The 21,850-nt window shown below is 39.7% G+C and overlaps 1 protein-coding gene across 2 annotated transcripts in view; it reads left to right on the forward strand.

The window, feature by feature from the left end:
- LOC122806652 (immunoglobulin superfamily DCC subclass member 4-like) overlaps nucleotides 1–21,850 on the forward strand; it is a 2,205,210-nt gene that overhangs the window by 1,188,891 nt on the left and 994,469 nt on the right. The window lies entirely within an intron of this gene.

Here is a 21,850-nt window from a genome sequence, read left to right on the forward strand (position 1 = left end):
ATCAAACACTGGAAAAGGGTGACATCTTGTTTACTGCATGACATACTTATCAATCTTTTTAATTGAAGGAATCATGAGTGCAGAGAAATTCATATGACAAAATTCTTAGTTTTTCAATGTCTAGAAATGTTTTTGTACAAACATAGCTTAAACATTATTATTTAGGATGCCAGTGTACATTTTAAGCTAAAGAGTGCTTTGCTTAACAATAATTGGCATGCAGGGACTCAGTGTCCAGAAACAGATAGCCACAAAGCAGTATTTCGACCTGAAACTAGTTTTAAAATAAGAGCTACTAATTTCAGAAGTCCACAAAATAATACATAATATGTCCATTTTCTTTCAAAATTGTGATGGGATGGTATAAATAGCTTCACTGCACCTTCCCCCTGAGATGGAACTGGCAATTATGCTGAGTTATACACAAGTGCTTTATACAAACGCCTGAACAACTGCATTGACTCGGCCATATGATTGACTAAAACAGTCTTCTCAAGGAAGAGAAAACCTGTCTGGTGGACAACTGCCATAAACAGGCTTTACAATAACTGGAATAAATTGCTGTCTAAGAGTAAGAGGGAGAGATCCCTTAACTGGAAACACTCCCTCCTCAGCTTTAGCAAGCAAATAAAACTTCTTGTGAAGTCCTCCAAAGTTAACTACAAATCCAGATTACCTCCCTCAACTAAGGACAACCATAAGGCATTCTTTAGTTACATCAGAAATGTAAAAGCACGAGTGCCTTAGCTAAGCACATTATGTGCAGTGGAACAGGACAGTCTTTTAAAAATTTTGCTTTAGAGCTAATGAAGAATAATGCAAGGAAATTGGACATAAATAATAAGACAGAAAATAGTGAACAAACGTGGATACTGTTGCTGAAAGCAGATTTTTTACTATTCATTTCTGTGAGCTTAGAAAGGTAGTTTGTATTTTTTTACTGATTTTGATTGGCTATTATCAGTCACATGACTGACATGTTTATAATGGTCAGTTCTTATTGTATGCTGTTTATTTTTATGGCACATGTAATACTGTTGCATTTCTTATCCTTGGGATTTTATGGTCTTATTTCAGATATGATGTTATTATCTTGTTAAGATACTTCGAAGACAGCAATATTGGTAATTTTACTTCTGCCATTTTCTGAGTTTTGCAACTTTGGATGGATTTAGTTCTGCAATTTTTTGCTCTTGCTGTCTTGCCTAAATTGTGATGCTGGTTTATATTTTTTTATATGTTTTTATTATTTAGGTACTAACTAAGTGCATCATAATTACATAAGGCTCTTGATTTAGCTCAAGTGATGATGCTTTTAGATCTTTGCATTATTTATTATTGGCCAGTTTTAGTCACTTGAGCATGTCGCAATCCAATCAGTATTTATTGACTATAGCTGAATTTTTATTTTAGTATAACGTTTATGGTTTCACCACATCTGGGATTCTACACATATTTTTCTCCTTTAAGGTACGCTGTACTTTAGATTTATCTTGAAAATCATGACAATAGTTATATGATTTCTGCTTGATTTATTTGGTGACTTAGATTTTAACATTTTGGTTTGACATGGTGTGCCACGTCGTATTTCAGTTATTTTGTTTATAACTATGATACTTGCAGGAATACCTCATTAAGATGCAGGATAAGTTTTATGTTTTTGATTTTGGATTTTGGATTTAGGATAGCTACTTAGTTTAAGAGACATGCTGCAGTGGTGGTGCTGTGGTAGCGTTGTCGTCTCAAAGTAAGACGTCCTGTTCGATTCTCAGCTAAAGCGTCTTCTGTGTGGAAACATGCGTGAGTGGGAGTGCCTTAGTTGAAGGTTGTGCATCAGAGGTGGCAACTCGGTACATAAAAATCTACTGCCAATCATTAGTGGACCAGAGTTCCACTGTGGCGACCCCTAACCGGGAAAAGCCGAAAGACACAACACAACAACTTAGTTTAACAGACACTGTTTTCAACACAATTAAGAGCGTATATTTCTATGTGGACAGAGTTTGATGGTTACTTCAACAGTGCCATTTTGACTTTTTATTTCATTGTATAAGAAAACAATGTTCTCTGATGATTTTGTGTTTTGGTACATCGTGTTTTAACTGTGATGTTCTATCTTATAATGTGTTACAAAATTCTTTGTGATGGTATTGAATATATACTGTTTTTAAGATGATGTGTATTTCTTTAAGCTGATGCATGTTTCATTTTTAATGGGTAAAGCTACTTGAGCTTGCACAACTTGAGTTAAGAACTGTTCCTGCCTTAATTAGCTTCTAGGCATATGACTCTTATTCTAGCAAATGATTGGCTAGGATTTTTTTTTTAAATGCAGTTGTATGTTTTCACTTTATATTGGTCTGAAGAAGCAGATGAGACTCTGTGAAAGTGCTTACCTGTTCAATTAAAGTTTTGTTACTGTTTATACACTTTGAGCTCTCTTTGCAGCTGTGTTTGGAAAGGTTTTTATTTCTTGATATGTGTGTTGCTTTATACTGCTACCTTAACTGAGTGGTCTACTTTGTGTCTGAAAACTTCACTCCCCTGTCCCCACTACACTTACCCCAAGGCATTCCTACCCCCATCCTCTACCTTGTATCACTAAAGAGCAGGTTATGAATACCCTCTGTAAGGTCAAAATCACAGCATCCATGGGACCTGACAACATCCCAGGCTGCATTCTACATGGGCTCAAACAAGAATTAGCCATTGGGTACTTTTTTCAATCATAGTCTAAGCACTGGCTTCATCCCAGCTGAAATGATAAAGCCAACTGTTATCCCCTTGCACAAAGGTGGCACTTTCACTGACCCCGGGAACTATAGACCTATTAGCTTGACTAGCCTTATCTGCAAGGCCATGGAGAGAGTCATCATGGACCTTATCAACAAAAATATTGGTAATCTCCAAACACTTGACCCTTCTCACTTTGGATTTGTCAAAGGGAGGTCATGCCTGTTAAACCTGCTGGACATCTTTGAGACAGTCACTAAGGTCCTTGATGAGGGAAAATCTGTGCATACAACCTTCCTAGACTTAGCCAAGGCTTTTGATACTATGCCCCACTCGGGCATAATTGACAGACTCACCCAGCTAGGTATCAACCTATATATCAGATGGATTGCTAACTGGCTCACTGATCGAACCCATATAGTCAAAATAGAGGAATCCACCTCCAACAGCAGACCTGTAGCCAGTGGTGCTTGACAGGGATCAGTCTTGGGACCTCTACTGTTTGGAATCTATTTCTCTGTGGTACAAGCAAAAACTAAAGGTTTGTGGCTGACAAAGTTTGCTGATGACTGGAAATTGTGAGTGATCATAGAATCTCCAAGCGATTTCAACATCCTACAAGAGGGTCTTATACAAACAAATGATTGGTCCAAAGTCATGACCTTAACCTCAATGTAAAAAAATGTATTATTATCCCTTTTGGTAAGAGTAATGTTCCTGATAACTACCACATCAATAACAACACCCTAAGTAAGCACTCAGTGGTGAGAAACCTGGGCACGCAGGTTGACAGCAACCTTACTTTTGATCACCATGTCTCCACAGTGGTAAGAAGGGCATTCTGTATTGCTCATCTCATAAGTAAGGGCATTGCCTCCAGAAAAAAAGAAGCTATAACCTCCTTTTGGTGTTTTACATTTTGGATTTTGGTTTGTGACTCTGCTTCACCATGGTTGTAACCTTATTTTGCTTTTTGTGCATCTTCCCTCATCAGGCCAATAATTGAGTACAATGCCCCTTTTGGTATACCTTTCCAAGCACCTGCAGCAATTGGAGAGACCACAAAGGTTCCTCACAAGGAAAATTCAAAGTCTTCAGCACCTGTCCTAAGAGGATCATCTGAAATCACTGTCACTTTATTCTGTTTCATACAGACTACTCAGAGATGATTTCTGGCTTGCATATAAGGCAATCTTTGACCCTGCTTTATTGGAAATGCTGCATATCCGCAAGTCAAATGGTACACGGGTTACTCACTCTAAAGGCCTTAACCCAGTATATAACATTAATAGAACCTGCTGAAGGGACAAATTTGTCTCCCAGAGGTTACCACACCTTTGGAACAGGCTCCCACTTCTTGTCAAGCAGAGCACATCATTGGCCTTCTTCAAACGCAAAACTATAAAACAAAAAAATGAAGAGGAGCAAGCAAGGCTCCGAAAAACTTTTTAAAACAATCAATCTGTTATTGTATTAAAAAGTTTTTTGAATCTGTTATTGTATTAAAACGTTTTTGAATCTGTTATTGTATTAAAAAGTTTTTCGATCTGTTATTGTATTAAAAAGTTTTTTGAATTTGTTATTGTATTAAAAAGTTTTTTGAATCTGTTATTGTATTAAAAAGTTTTTCAGAATCTGTTATTGTATTAAAAACTTTTTTGAATCTGTTATTGTATTAAAAAGTTTTTCGATCTGTTATTGTATTAAAAAGTTTTTCGATCTGTTATTGTATTAAAAAGTTTTTTGAATCTGTTATTGTATTAAAAAGTTTTTTGAATCTGTTATTGTATTAAAAAGTTTTTCAGAATCTGTTATTGTATTAAAAAGTTTTTCGATCTGTTATTGTATTAAAAAGTTTTTTGAATCTGTTATTGTATTAGAAAGTTTTTCCGAACCTTGCTTGCTCCTCTTTGTTTTTTTTTGTTTTATAGTTTTACAGTTTGTTGATTATTATTTTTCGTTTCCTTCTTCAAACGCAATCTGGACTTTTGGGTGGGTAACCATAAGTTCACCTCAGGGGTCCCACCTATGTCCCTCTTGGATAGGGGTGATAGGTGCTGATCATGGAAATAAGGGTAAAACTTGGATAAGCTTGTAAGGGCCCTAGGGTCATTAACCTAGTAACCTCCTATGATCCTATGTGCTGTAATAGTGAATTACTTAGCACAGAATTTTGTGCAAAATAGGATTCATTCTTAGTGTATTAATAGTAAATTATCTTTTGAAGTACGTCCAGTTTCACATATACTCAGTTGGCAGTTTGTCATCAAAATCTGATTGGATTGTCTTCAAACTGGATTCTTCTCTCATTATAATTAGGCAATCTTACATTCCGAGTGTCACGGACAGTGATTTTTCATTGCAGTTTTTCATCATATTTGGTTGAAACCATGTTTATTTGTGTTGTGCAGGTTTGGAGTGCCCTTCAATGTTTTTTTTCCACTTTTACTACTATTGTGAGACTGTGGAGTGAGTACATATACATAAGATGATGTAGGGGCACCCCCCCCCATGGGACACACTGAAATGCATTTTCAAGTTACTTTTTACAGTTAATAAAGGAAGTCATTGAAATGTGCCTCATAGTATAATGATTTAATTTAACATAAGTAAACCTCCCTTTTCACCATACTGAAATCCAAGAGCTTCCCTGATTCAGAAGGTGTCAGGTTATTGGTTCCCTTCAGCACAGCATATATCTATGTTTAGTGGTTGCCAAATATGATCAGAAAGCTTCAAAATCATATTCATTGCCCCTCTTACCACAGCCCTGTGTGCCCTACCATTCAGTCATGCAGCTTTTCAGTTTCTAAGATGTCCTATTCCTGTGTTGTAGTATTCCTTACATGGGGGGATTCTCTGCCATAAATGATCTCGATGTCCAACCAGTATACAAAAGCCTTTTCCACTGTTAGGTATGTGGGATGTTGAACATAGGCCGAAAGCTATAAAAGTGACGTCCGCACTTACCATCCTCAGAACTTCTCTGCCATCAGTCTGCTTGCCCAAGATGTCCTTCAAGAATGCAACTGCAGTCATAACATATGGGTTGTCCTGCCTCAGGCAGCCCTCGGTCGGCCGGATTCCAAAGTCTGGGTCCAACGTCGGCTGATGTCGCATTTCTCTCCGACGTCAGAGTGGCTGGAGTACGTAAGCATCAGCCGACGCCATTTTCTTCAGTCTTTCTTGCCGCGTGGTGCCCGAAGCAGAAGCAGTTCGCAAGTGCCGGTCGGTCAGCTCCTGTATTCTTCGATTCTGAAGTCATCAAAAAAGCTAAGTACCCCGTTGGGGACCTTTTCTTGCCTCAGCCTATGTCAGAAATTACTGAAAAAGTTAACAATTGTCTTTCTTGTGGTAAACAAATACCTCATAAGGATTTCCACTCTCACTGTCTTCCTTGCCTTGGCCCAGACCATGACGTCTCGGCCTGTGTAGCCTGTGCTCGCTTCAACAAGCGCACTCTCAGGCACCGGGCGGAGTTCGCTGAAGATTTTTTCGGCGAAAAATTTGCTTATACAATGCCGTCGGAACTTCCAACATCGCAAACTCCCAAGAAACGAAAAGACCGGGACCGACATCCTCAGCCCGCGTCTACCACCGACTCCACACCAAAACCTACCGCGAGTGCTCCGGTTCCCCCTGAGACGGTTTTTCCACCACTCCAAACTGAAGACACCGCATTACCGACATCTCCGATTCCGGATATAACTCCGACGCCAGTTATTGATTTTCCTCCGGATACCGAAACCGAGGAAATGCCCGAGACCATTGCTGTAGATAAGGTCACTCCTGCACGTGGAGCTGCCAGGCCTCCTATGGCCATGTCTATTTAGGCCTACACTAGGGCTAGGGCAGCCAGCAAGACCAAGCATCGTACTGCTAAAGCCTTACCTCAGCCTACTCCAGAGACACAAATTATGACTATGGCTGCTGACTTAATTTCTATGATTAGAGGTTCACAGGCCCATCCTGAGAGAGGATCCCAGCCTCCTTCTGATAAAAGGCCCCGGGTTGAACCCTCTGACCCTATTCCTTCAGATGAAGATTCTGAGGACTCTGTCCACTCTGATGGCCAGGAAGAGCTCTTCCAGACCTATGAGGACTCGGATGCAGAGGATTCCATCCCCTCGGCCTCCCCTCCTGAGGATATTTCTTTTGGGGAAGTGCTGCATACCATGAGGGAACATTTCAAGTGGCAAGGCCAGGAATATTCTGATTCCAGAAAGCGCCTTCGAACTTTCCTTAAAAAGCCCCAGCACAGGCCCTTAGCTATTCCTCCTGTGCTTGATGTTTTGGATGATTTATATTCTGATTCTAGTGTAACTCCTGATTCCCTTCCTCCTGCTCCAGCCAAGCCAGACAGGTATTACAGGGTCCCAGAAACACATTCCCATTTATTCAGGGCCCATACTGCTGATTTGGAAACTATTTCTCAGGGACCTAAAGGTGTTTCAGCTTCCACCTCTAAAAATCCTTTGCCCTCCAACAGGGAAGCTAGGTCATTAGAGAGATGGGATAAAAAGGTTTACACCTCCACTACTTTATCTATGAGAGCTTTGAATTGCCTTTTTCATATGTTACAATATCAGGATTTCCTGTTAGAAGATTTACAGAAAACATTGGCCTCTCCTGATCCTTTAGACAGGAAGTCTTTGCAGGAAGCTGTACATAACTCTCAGCAAGTAAGCAATCACTTCCTGCAGTGTGGATATGATGCACTGGAAGCTTCATGTAGGGCAGCTATGACAGGGGCAGTCATTCGTAGACATGCATGGTTAAAAGATCAACCTCTACCAGATCATGTAAAGGCAAAACTTCTGGATGCACCTTTGGAAAAGAACAAGCTTTTTGGTGCTAATGCTAAGGATGTGTTAAAGTCCATCGAGGAAAAAGCAAAATCAGTTCAGACGGTGAAGGATTTCCTCCAGGTTCAACCCCGCAGATTCAGTAGGAATTGGGATTCAAAAAACTGGTCCTTTCCTAATCCTGAAAAATTTCAAAGGGGTAAAAACAGACGTGGCCGAGGAAGAGGACAATACAGAGGTCCTTACAGGGGACGACAATGGCAGCCAGCAAACCAAAGAAGTGACACAGGGGTTTCACCTGCCCCACAGCCACAGTCTCAATGACTTTCCTCTACTTCCGCCTACCAGGGAACAAATAGAAGCTCCCTTGGGCGGGAAATTATCTCTGTTTGCAGACAATTGGCACAGATTGACAAAGGACAAATGGATTTTGGACATTATAGACCGAGGTTACAGGTTCCATTTTCATACCTTACCAAGAAAACAAGGCATGCCAAACCTACCACAAAACCAGAGGGCAGAGGCTATCAAGCAAATCTCTCTGCTGACTCGGATAAAAGCAATAGAAAGAGTTCTACAACAAGAACAAGGCCAGGGGTTTTACTCAAGACTGTTCCTTGTTCCAAGAAAAGAATCTCAATGGAGACCAATACTGGATTTGTCCGCATTAAACACCTTTCTCATAGTACCAAAGTTCAAAATGCTGACTCTACAGCAGCTCCTTCCCATGCTGGGCAAGGGGTCTTGGCTGATTACTCTGGACCTCAAGGAGGCATACCTGCATGTCCCTATCAGACACAGCTGCAGAAGATACCTCAGATTTCTTGCAGGGCCAGAGCATTATCAATTCTCAGCATTGCCATTTGGCTTATTTACTGCGCCCAGAGTATTCACAAAATGCCTGGCTTCAGTAATTGCTCATTGCAGGCTCCAGGGGATCCAAATATACCCGTACCTGGACGACTGCCTCATACAAGCGGACGACAAATTGATGTTGACAAAAAACTTGGACTATGTCATTCGATTACTTCAAGCTCTGGGATACACAGTCAACTTCCAAAAGTCAAGACTTCAGCCATCCCAGCAAATAATCTTCTTAGGAGCCAAATTAGACACAGCCTCTCAAATGGCTAACAGAAGACAAGCAAGAGAAGTTAACTCATTATTTCAAAGATTTGGCAAAACTTACCCAGATGACTGCAAGGAGATTCCTACAGGCCCTGGGTTACATGGCATCCTGCATTCTCCTGGTTCCATTAGCAAGACTACACATGAGAAAGCTTCAATGGTACCTAAAAAGCCTATGGTCTCAGCACAGCAACAACTTAGAAACAACCATACCGCTCATTCCATGCTTACAAAAGGAATTCCTATGGTGGGCCTCAGTAAGCCAGGCAAACACAGGTATGTCATTCAAAAAACCACAGATAACACAGACCATGACCACAGACGCCTCAGACCTTGGATGGGGGGCGCACATGGAAGGCAGGTGTATACAAGGACAATGGTCTCCAAAGGAAACACATCTGCATATAAACCAAAAGGAAATGCTGGCAGTAATGCATGCCATCGAGGCCTTTCAACACCAACTTCAGCAAGGCCATTTACTGATACGGACAGACAACACCACTGTGATGTGGTATATAAACAAGCAAGGGGGCACCCATTCTTACCCCCTTTGCAGACTGACAATGCATCTTTGGGAAAAATCACTGAGCCTAAACATCCAGTTACAATCCCAGTTTGTTCCAGGCAAAGAGAATGTGCTGGCGGACAGCCTAAGCAGGAATTTCACAGATCCACACGAGTGGAGGTTACATCCGAAGATCTTCACACAGCTCACTTCGACATGGGGCAGGCCAGAAGTAGACTTATTTGCCTCTCACCTCAACCATCATCTACAAAAATTCTGCTCAAGGACATACCATCCACAAGCTTGGAAAATAGATGCTCTTTCATTCAACTGGAACTTTCTAAAAATCTATGCATTCCCACCTCTGCCACTGATGACCACAGTATTACTAAAGATCAAAGCAGAGAGGCCCAAGGGGATCCTAATAGCTCCAGACTGGCCAAGACAACACTGGTACCCACTACTACGAAGCATATGTCACAACAAAAAGTGGGCCCTTCCCCAATGGCCCCTACTTTTGACTCAGCACAACTTCAAAACAGTGCATCCAAACCTTCAGACACTGCAGCTAACAGCCTGGGAGATCCCATGAATAACCTCAACCTATCTCTCTCCAAGGAAGTTCAGCGGATACTAACAGAGGCTCAAAGACCATCCACCAGAAAGGTTTACTTAGCAAAATGGAAGAGATTCAACATTTGGAATACCAGCAAGGGGCATGATGCATCATTATTGAACATCCCACTCATCCTGGAATATTTGGCAGATATGCTAAAGAATGGACTCTCATATTCTTCCATAAAGATACATGCATCAGCTATTTCAGCTAGATATAACACTGATCCGCCTGTCTTTTCACATCCTTTGCTAAGGCAATTCCTCAGGGGAATCAAGAACATTAAGCCACCAAGAAAGGCTCCAGTGCCAGCCTGGGACCTCAATTTTGTCCTAGAAAAACTGACTCTACCTCCATTTGAGCCAGCAGCTTCAGTTGACTTGCAATTTCTCTCATGGAAGACAGCTTTCCTGTTGGCAATTACCTCAGCAAGAAGGGTTTCGGAACTACAGGCCCTAATGGCAATACCACCGTTCATAATTTTCCACAGAGACAGGGTTTCATTATGGACCAACCCTACTTTTATGCCAAAGGTGGTATCTAGGGTTTCTTTAAATCAAGCTATTCATCTGCCTGCTTTCTTCCCCAATCCTGAGAATAAGGGGGAAAGACTGTTACATACCTTGGACATTCACAGACAACTTCGATACTACCTGGATAGAACCAAGACCAGTAGAAAGTCTGAACAACTTTTTGTAGCTTACGCCCCTGCAGTCCAAGGAAAAGCAATTTCAAAACAGACTATTTCAAAATGGATTGGACATTGCATCAGATTCTTTTATTCCTTTCATGGAAAGACTGTTCCAGCCAATGTTAGACCACATTCCACCAGAGCTACAGCCACCTCTACAGCATTCTTAAGAGGGGTGCCTACTAAGGACATTCTAGAAGCTGCTACATGGAGCTCCATGCATACATTCTCCAAACACTACAATCTCCCTCTATACTCCAGATCCAGAGCAGGCTTTGCTTCGGCAGTCCTGCAGGGTTTGATTGCCTCACCATCTTTTTCCTAGACCATTCCTCCTCCCCCAGCTAAGCTATGGTGTTCTACCCATATGTTATGACTGCAGTTGCATTCTTGAAGGACATAGTACAGTTTTGTACCTACCATAAATGTAGATGTCCGATAGATATGCAACTGCAGTCGGATTTTCCCTCCCAACATACCCCTCTATGTCTAGGGTCCACTCCTATCCCTGTTTCTCTTAGTTGGGGATATCTGTTATGTTGTATCTGTTTATTGCTCATTTATTTGTCTGGAATCCTGTTTTTGTCTTCCAATTTGATTACAGCCTTCCTTGGAGGGCACCTGGCATCTGGGGCAAGAAATACTGAAGAAAATGGCGTCGGCTGATGCTTATGTACTCCAGCCGCTCTGATGTCGGAGAGAAATGCGACATCAGCCGATGTCGGACCCAGACTTTGGAATCCGGCCGACCGAGGGCTGCCTGAGGCAGGACAACCCATATGTTATGACTGCAGTTGCATATCTATCAGACATCTACATTTATGGTAGGTACAAAACTGTACTTTGTTGTTTGCTGTACAAGCCAGTTAGGATAAGTGCCCCGTTGGGATTTTTTCTTTTACTTTTGCTACAGCTTTTCTGTCTGAGGTTACATGTCATCCAGGAAAGGCAAGTGTCATTGTGGAAGACTAATTCCACATAAAGATAGCCAAGATTCATGTCTGTTTTGTTTGGGACCTAACTACGACCATAGGTCTTGCTCTCTATGTCAGGTGTTTGCTCCCAAAACCTTGCATAGCCACCAAAATTCTGTAAATATTTTCCTTGAGAATCAAAGACTTAAGAGGTTAGTGGAAGACATTATGGAGGGCACTTCAGACTCTTCTGCTGAGCTTATGAAAAAGGCTAAGAAATTCAGGCCCGAAGCTTTGCCTGTATCTCCCATTGGGGACATCCCTCTCAAAGCCAGTGAAGGCCCGCAGGCCCATTTGCATTTTGGCTCTGATTCCTCAGCGGGTACAGGAGGGGAAGCCATCAGTGAGTCAGCCCCTGGAATGTCCTCAGAGGTTTTGCAGATGTCCGTTTCAGACAGACGAGTAGGGGGGATCTAAGCTCATTATTTTGGAAGGCCCTTGAGGTATTCCACAGATCTTGATTCAGGAGGACGTACCAATGACTGTTATAGAATGCAGGCCTTCTTTTGGTCCCTCCACCTTCCACAAGGCTGATGTGCCTCTTAAAAGTAAATAGTAAACTAAACATCTTCCAGACCCTCGGGAACCTCCGCCCAGCTGACAGGCCTTCACACAAGGACTACCAAATGCCTTTATGGCTTTGAAGCCTCCCACTGGTGTTTCCCTTCCTAGCCCTCCTTTTACTTCTTTCCTCAGAAAAGGTTTAGGGAGCAGGTTTTATCTGAAGATGAGGACTCCTTAGAGGATGAGTCTTTGGCATACTCTGCCCATATTTCTTCTCTCTTGAAGTGTGCTTCACCTGAGGAGGAGTCCAATGGAACTGAGTCTCCGTTTGAAGACATCACCTTTGGGGAGACTATTGCTCATATGAGGGAGTTTTTCAAGTGGGACTGCTCACAGATTACTGATGTGCAGAGGAGATATTATGATTTACTCCAAATGGATTCACTTTCTCCTTCTGCTGTGCCTCCAGTTCTGCCAGCTTTTCTGGATGCTTTTACTTCTGCTTGTAAGAGTTCAGACTCTAAACCTCCTGCCCCCAGAAGGCCATATATGTTCTATCAAGTTCTAGAGGATTGTAAATTCCTTTATAAATTCCCTGTTGCAGACCCAGCGGTTGTTTCTGCAGCAACTGATAATCCATCCAGACTTTTGCCTTCTACTTCTCTTCTCCCTTCAGATAAGGAGAGGAAAACCATGGAAAGGTTGAGGAGAAAAGTATACATTTCAGCTACTCTTGCCTTTAAAGTTATTAACTGTCAAACCCGTATGGATAAGTATGCTTTTGCCCTTCTTTCTCAGGCCACTTAGCTTCTGTCTCACCTTCCAGATTCATATGTAAATTCTCAGCTTTCCTCAATTTTGGGGACATCTTCCCAAGTGGTATGCCACTCCATTAGATGCAGTTATGTTGCTGCTGAATCATCTGCCAGGGCTGCTGCCTCTAGCTCTGTATTAAGGAGATACTCTTGGTTAAGGTTTCAACCACTTCCTGAAAACTTCAAGGCCAAGCTAATGGATGCACCATTAGATGATAATTCCTTGTTTGGTACTGCAGCTGCTAGGTTGTTCAAATCCATGCAGGAGAAAAGTAAAGAACTGCAGGATTTGAAACATATTTTTATGTCTTCAGTTCCCATATTCCAAAGAAACTACCCAGTTAAGACTGATTTTATCACAAAACCATCTCAAACTCCTTCTTCTAGAGGTAAAAGGGTTGCCAGGAGATCTGCACCTTCTAAACCCTCTCAGCCCTCTTCTACTCAAAAGCAGTCATTTCCAGACAAGCCAAGTAGTCTATGACTACCTGGCTCCCTCTGGTCATCTTCCCCTCTCTCAATGCCTTAGCTCTCCCTTGCAGTCTGGGAACACATCACACAAGATTCACTGATTCTGACCATTATCCACAAAGGATATTTCATGTATGGGACTCTCTTCCTCCTTTCATGAGAATTCCTCAGCCACCTCGTGAACAACTTATTATCTCCCCAGAGGTGCTCGAAGATTTCATATCAAAAGAAACTATCCAAGAAGTCCCACTGTCACAAAGGGGAAGAGAGTTCCACTCAAGGATGTTCTTGGTTCCCAGGAAAGATGGTCCAGGGAGAGCTATTCTGAACCTTTCTCACCTCAACACCTTTCTAGAGGCCCCTACCTTTTGCATGCTTTTCTCCCAAACTCTGTTTCCTCTCATTCTTCCACAGGGCTATTTGACCTCCATGGATATCAAGGATGCCTACCTACATATTCCCATTCATCCCCTTTACAGAAAATGTTTATGTTTTTCTGTTGCTTCCTCAGATTTTCAGTTCTGTGCTTTGCCTTTTTGTCTCTCTACAGCACCAAGGTTATTTTCAAAATGCTTAGCTCCTGTGATTTCTTTCCACAGGCTCCAGGGCATACAGGTCTTCCCCTATCTGAATAACCTGCTGCTATAGGCACCACTCCCAGAGACATTGTATCACAATCTCCAGTTCACTACTAGTCTTTTGCAATGGTTGGGATTCATGGTCAGTTTCAAAAAATCCATGATCACCCCTTCACAGGACCATGTTGTCTTGGACCGCAGGATTCAGATGTCATGTTGGCCTCTCTTCCTCCTCAGAAAGTTCTCTCTAGTTAGTTACTTCCAAGATCTTCTCCCGCTGCAATCTTTGACAGCCAGAGAGTTTCTTAAGCTTCTAGGCTTCATGGTTTAAATTTTTCCAATGCTTACCTCATGGTTTCAACTTTTCCATTGCTACCTCTTGCCAAACTCCACATGAGAAAGTTTCAGTGGTACCTGAAATCAGTTTGGCTGCAGCATGCACACCCACTGGAGTTTGTTGTCCCTCTCCTTCCTTGCCTAAAGAGGGAGCTTATTTGCTGGATTTCCCAGAATCCAGGCATGCCTTTACATCCTCTCCTACCATTTCAAGAGTTGTTCACAGACACTTCAGACGTGGGATGGGGGGGGGGGGCAACCTTTGCATCCATGTAGATCTGCTATTAAATTACATCAGGTGACATTTACAGTGTTTTCTTGGCTGTGGACATGCTGGTTGTTGTCGTCCTCCAGAAATGATACCAGCCTTCCCCTTAGGATTATCCCTAAAACTTTCTCTGCCACATCTGTTTAGTTAACATGTTTATAGTTCTATATATATATATTTTTGTTATACACTTAATTTTTACAGGGTTGCTACAGCTGCTGCTCTTTAGTTCAGTGGAACTTCTGCGCTAGCAAGGGATCTGTTGAAAGATCTGTGAGTACTTTTGGGGGGGGGGGGGCAGTGCTAGAGTCCATAGCACTTTTTCACTTTCCTGCCTTATAAGCAGTCTAAAGTTGTGGATATGATGATTATTTTTTTTCCTGGCACATTGGTAATCGTGTTTTTTTTTTTTCATCTTTACATACTACTACATAGTGAACATGGCTCTGGAAAAGCTATCAATCCAACCAAAATATGGGCTCAAGGATCTCTTTTAAAAATGCCATTAACCCAGCTTCTACCATTAACTTTTGCATTGCCCATTGCAATTTTAACTTTGTTGGTGTTATGGCTAGGGCTGCTAGAAAACATTTCTATTTGGAAAGGATGGTGTGGCTTAAGATGCCTTTGGATGGCCTTAGGCAGATCATTCTGGGTGATCTTTCATGGGTAATATCTTCCTTGACTACACTACCCCATGATCTGGTCAGGTTCCTCCAAAACTGGAACTGGACATTGTCCACTAACAATGGTTCCTATGATACCCCCTTTCCTTCTTTTGTCTCATCTTATGACAACCTCAGTTATACAAGAAGAAGAGCAAGAATGTATTCTGCAACATAAGGAAGGACCCCAAACAGAAAAATAGAGTTGTCTTTCTGTTTGTGCTTAAGTCTATGAGAGGGACCCATAATTCACAGTACTTTACTAGACTACAGGACCTCCACTGGGAAGCTCAGTCCACTGAATTTACCCTGGTTTGCAGAAGCACCATCATGGACTCTAAGTTTCTAGGTGTGGTCATAGCTTGTCAATTCTTAAAACTGCTAGTCTCACACCCACAGAGAAATACCCTCTATTCAGACATTAGGCGGCATTTGTACTGAAAACAGCCCTGCACTGTACTCCACAGTCATCAGTAACATCTGATCTTTCTGATAGATGTTGTGTAAATTAAAATGCTTTTCTTCAGTATACTGTGTGTACAGTGATAGGAAATGTGCAAGGCCAAACAGCAGTTTTTCAAAATAATATGCTTGTTTTGCAAGAACATTTATGTTCATCTTAGATATTAATAACATACAGCTGTGGGCATTACTGTAAATGCATCCTGTTATAGAAAAAAAGGAAGTTGACTTTCTTGGCTTTCAGATGCAGAAATAAATAAATAAATAAAATGCAGACAGGTCAAGTGACACAAAGATGACGTAGAGAGATTTTTGTGAAGTTTTCAGATACAGTAAGGACCAAAAAAGGGCATGAAAATAACCATGAACTTTTTCATGACACAGACAGAAACCAGAAGAAGAAGTCACAAGGACATTAAAAATAACATTGGTTGAAAAGAGTATATAAACTGGACAGTATGTTTCACTTAGTAGTGACGTTTATACTAAGATTGCATCAGTATCTTCATCTGTCTAGCTGTGTTATAATAGAATTGAAATAGCTCTGACAGAATTAACTGTTTGGCAAGAATTTGTTCTGAGACAAATAAAGTATAACAGATACAGTAGTACAGAGTTTGTCTGGTCTACTTTGGACATTTTCTTCAGTGACATTTTCTTCAGTGGTGAAATAAAGACCTCTGCTTGAAATTTCTTCACAAAAGAAAGAAATACATTTCTTCAGTGGCGAGCCTTGGCCAGTGGCTGTGACCATATATCTGTTACCAGCAGTTAATACTACAGAGGGATCCCTCCTACTTACTACGTTAGTTCAACAGACTGACAGTTCCAGTGCTTTAACAGAGAAACAGTTCCAGTACTTTGTTGGTGGACACAGAGCACCGTCGTGGAAGCTGTCCTGTGTCGGACCACTTACCATTCATCTGTGGAGAAACTCCATCCTTTTCCAGATTTACTTCAGCCTGATCACCTGCTTGTCTTCTACATAAATTATGGTACTTTCTTCACAGTTATAACATGGATGCAAGTACAGACAGTTAACTTTACAGTGCCTACATATTGTATATATAAATTTACATGGTTTAAACCTTCTGTGCCAGACATGAAATGTAAATCTAAAATGTTTGATGTTCAGACATTAGATAACAGTTATGTTTGTAAATATATAAATGCCTATAATCCATACACAAAATGTACAGCAATTCATGTTTTTTATGTGGAAGTAACTTTCCTAACTTCTGTCTATTTTGTCACAGGAGTCTAGTATGTAAGCCATGCCATAAGATATATCCTGTTCTGATAAACAATCTGTTTGATTCTAGCTTTGTTAGTTCTTCACATATACAACAGTTAAATGTACCTTTTGCGGTCACCTAAATCTCATACAGTACAAGTGCACGCAATTATTGTTAGTATTGTAATAGACTACATAAACATGTTATTTATAGTAAATATTACAAATGCACAAAAACAAGAAAGTTCTAACATAGTACAGTGTGCTATCAATATTAACCTTTTAAAGAAAAGGTTTTCACAGCTTTTCAAAATTTTCCTACAGACAGTAGTAAGGGACAATAATGCTATTTGGAGAAACAGACTCAGCATTGCATTCAGACTTTACATAATGACATTTCTGGTTTGACGTAACAAGATAGAGCCCAACAACATTTACTAAAGGCACAAACTACAGAGGTTTATCTGACAAGACAGTTAGAAGAAGCCCAGCAAGGTTTACATTGGGCAGGGTTCAGCAAAAATGACAGTTATTTCTCCTGCTGATATATCTCAATTTGTGTCTTTCGGCTTTTCCCGGTTAGGGGTTGCCACAGCAGAACTCTGGTCCGCTAATGATTGGCAGTTAATTTTTACATACCGGATTGCCAGGCCTTACGCACAACCTTTAATGAAGGTACACCCATTCACTCATGTCTCCACGCAGAAGATGCTCTAGCTGAGAATCGAACTGGACAGCGTCTTACTGTGAGGCGACAACGCTACCGCAGCACCACCACCGCGGGGTCTGCTGATATATCTCAATAGTCTTGTTTATTACAGACTCTGCCTCAGTGGCAAGACAAAAAAATAAATAAAATTAATCATTTTGTTTCAGTACGTTGGCATTTAAACAATGGTTGACATACAATACACTGTGTGGTTTATTTCAAATAATGCTTTATTTAAATTTTTTTTTTTTTGCATTTACACATGCCATTTTGGGTCAGAAGGGAAAAGGGGGCAAACCCCTAAAACATACTACAGTACAAGAGTTATGAACATTAATTCCCAAAATGATTTACAGGAAAAGGTTAGTATTGTCAGAATCAAAGCACATAAAAAATATACAGGAAAAGGCTACAGTAAATGCTTTGGCAAATGGCAAAGCAAACCAAGCAGCTAAAACAGGTGTGTGCTTAGACTCACGTAACTGTTTTACAGACAGTCTAAATAGCATTACAGAAAAAAAACAAAACAATGTTTTGGTCAGGCACAATGTTATGTTAAAGCAATTCCGTCAGACAGCTAATGACATTCTGCAAAATGCATATGCAGCTTTAAAATCTTTCTGCCTGACAAACAGATACAGACTCAGAGATTAAGCCAGAATGCTAGACAGTTTAAAAAAGTATGCAGATGCACATAGGAAATGTACAAAAATAGCTTGTACACTACGTGGTGAAAAGAAGGGGATGTAATGCATGGTCTGATATAAAACAAACACAGGGGGAACATGAACAGCTTCTGCTCCACCAGGGTTACAGACAGATATACAACAAAGTTCTGAAAAACAGGTGATATGTTTTACTTGTAAGAAAATAGGTCACATTAAAAAGAATTGTCCATATTACAAAAAATGAAAGAAAAGTCAAATACAAAAGGGTATCTATGCAGATAATAGTGCTTCTTCAAACCCAAAAATAAGGGAAAGAAATCAAGATAAATAAAATACATTAAGGGACAATCAGTCACAGGAACAAGCACAGAGGGATACAGAAAAAATAAAGTATACCCTATGAAATACCAGATCATGGCAGGCAATAGGCATTAGAGCAATACATTAACAAAATATAGGATATCAGTTGGCAGCAAAGTACTTGGATCTTTTAAAGCAATGAAAGACAATGCTAGCATACAAAACTCAATATTAATTAATTAATTAAACTAAGGGGACTTTACTGGTTTGATAAGCCAGGACGGATTCAGAATAAACACACAACCTACAGCCATATATACATAAAGTTAAAGTTAATACAGATGCAATGTAAAGTTAAAGTTAATACAAATACAATAAATACATGTATAGTAGTGCTAATGGTATATGCAAAACTAAACAATGCAATTAAATGTTGGGTATGTAAGTCCACATCTACGTCTGGAAATGGAGTAACATTTAAGGCAGTACCTATGACAAAATTGTAAATGACAAAAGATTCTATACTAACAAGAGGGGTCTAACCCCCCCCCCCTCACATTAAAAGTACAGTATGTCTCCAAAGGCAGCTTATGCATACAGCAAACAGGATCAATATTGGTAAAAAACAGTGACTGTAATGTCATATTTTCAAAAGAATGTATTACATAAAATATAACAGCAAACAGTCTTATCAACAAACTAGTACAGCAAAACATCATTAGTCAAACTGGTGTAACTGCCATCCGGGTAATAATACACAGCAATACATACAGGTAGTAAAGTACAGAGTCATTAAAATTTAGACAAATAGCATTTTTCAGCTAATAAAAATCCAAGCAAAAGCAGCACACCATGTTGGTTCATAAAAATCAGTGTAAGTTAATAACAGCCAAATAGTATCAGTACAGTAACAGTCTATTCAAATTTGTTTCTATAATAACAATCTATAAACAGAACAAGGCAATCTATGCAAATAAAACAGTTGCAAAGAAAAAATGGGAAGAGATACTCAGATATAATAGATCATGACAATAGGGACATAATCAAATATATATTTTTGGACATGCATAATTTGTTTGCAAAGGTCCGTGACAAGTCAAATTGTTGGGTTTTTAGCCACATTCCTTACAGAGGGAAAAATGCCATTATATGCAGTAGAGGTTACACATACACGATTTATGTTTAAAAAAATCTTATAAAAGTAGAGTTGTAAAACAATCAGCCATAAAAAACGCTTACAGTTGATGGAAATAGAAAAGGGATACTCTGTTTTCAAAAGAACTATGGTCGTGTAAAAAAGCTTGAGTATAAAAATAAAAACAGCATGGGAGTTAACACATAATACTACTATTAAGAAACAGATGAAAGAAAAGAAATTCTGTTACATAGAGTATGCAGTTCCAATAACGAGAATTGCTCACACCTTACCAGAGGACATGTTAAAAAAAAATCAGCAGAAAAAGAGGAAGGTTCATGGTAAAAAAAATAATTAATTACAGAGGCTCACATTTTCCTGTAAATTGCTTTTTTTAAATATTCTTTTCCCAAAGTAATAATGAAATTAAGCAATGCAAAAAAGTGTACTTGTTTCTAATACAAGTTTTTGCCTTGTAAAGCAAGGGTTAACTTGACAAGATTTTGAAATGCTTGTGTGTAACTGCAAGACTGATAACTTGCTTAAGTAAGCATAAAAACAGTTAAAAATAGACAAGTAATAATGGCTATGTGTCTATGGTGGGGTACTATAATTTCCTCATTAATTGCTCTTATCATCATTTTAAGATTTGTGTTAATAAAAGTATTAATCAAGGTAATGTAACATTGTATAAAAAAATAGCATTGAATGCAAGGGATTCGTATGTTGGAACAGACCAAGGGATTCAAAGTACTAAATATCATATTTTGTTGTAAATTGTCTTACAATTTACATGGGTCTTAAATAAAAAAAAAGTGGGAATTGATAGATATTGTGTAAATTAAAATGCTTTTCCACAATATACTGTGTGCACAGTGTAAGGAAATGTACAAAGCCAAACAGCAGTTTTCAAAATAATATGCTTGCTTTGCAAGAACAGTTATGTTCATCTTAGATATTAATAACATATAGCTGTGGGCATTACTGTAAATGCATCCTGTTATAGAAAAAAAGGAAGTTGACTTTCTTGGCTTTCAGATGCAGAAATAAATAAATAAAATGCAGACAGGTCAAGTGACACAAAGATGACGTGGAGAAACTTTTGTGAAGTCTTCAGATACAGCGAGGACCAAAAAAGGGCATGAAAATAACCATGGACTTTTTCATGACACAGACAGAAACCAGAAGAACAAGTCACAAGGACATTAAAAATAACATTGGTTGAAAAGAGTATATAAAGTGGACAGTATGTTTCACTTGGTGGTGACATTTAGACTATGTGCTTTAGTCTACTCATCTGTCTAGCTGTGTTATAATAGAATTGAAATAACTCTGACAGAATTAACTGGCAAGAATTTGTTCTGAGACAAATACAGAATAACAGATATAGTAGTACAGAGTTTGTCTGGTCTACTTTTGGACATTTCTTCCATGACATTTCTTCAGAAAACAAAGATACATTTCTTCACTTTCTTCAGAGGAAGTTACACTGTTTTGCTCCTGCTTTTTTTTAACTCATTCTAAAGAAGATGCAAGACTTCATCCCATCCTGAACTAGAGTTATCACCTGACCCTCAATGGGCAGTTGTGTTCTGTGAAAAAAAGACTTAAAAATGGTAAATGTCCTGAGATTTTAGAACAAAAAATATTTCATGTTTTCTTTTAATAGTTGCTTAAGACATTTATTTTGTATCTAAAAAACCTAAATATTATACGAAATACATAAACAACTCACAAGCTACACAAATAAGCTTTTATTTTCCCAAAAATGAAACTCTGTCCTTTGCACTGTGTGTGTTGTCCTGCAAAATCTCAAGTTTCTACAAAAAATGTCCCACTTTGGGTATTTGAAAAGGTGGCAACCCTATCCTGAACCTCAGAGATGTCAGATAGTATAACTGAAACATCAGATGCCAGGGGGTGACTCACCAGAGGGCTATATCCCTATCAATGTGGGATACGTTATAGATTCCTTTTGCCACATCATTATTTTTTTTATTTTATTCTTTTGTTGACTAGGTTAGTCCACACAGGACATTTCTTCAGTTCAGACTAGGAGACCTTCACTTTCAGTACACTGTGACTCAATTTATACTCTACATCCAGAGTGCTAATAACTGCAGAAGAAGGCTTGCAGGAAAATGCACTCCTGTATTCTCCAACATGGTTGACTAGATTCTGTTGGCTTTGTTGAAGGAATTCTTGTTAGTATCTCTAGCTTGTGCAGTCCCATGGTTGCAGGTCCCACGGTCT

Source organism: Protopterus annectens, chromosome 7.part0 (genome assembly GCF_019279795.1).
Source record: "Protopterus annectens isolate FY-2018-M chromosome 7.part0, PAN1.0, whole genome shotgun sequence".
Lineage (NCBI taxonomy): Eukaryota > Metazoa > Chordata > Ceratodontiformes > Protopteridae > Protopterus > Protopterus annectens.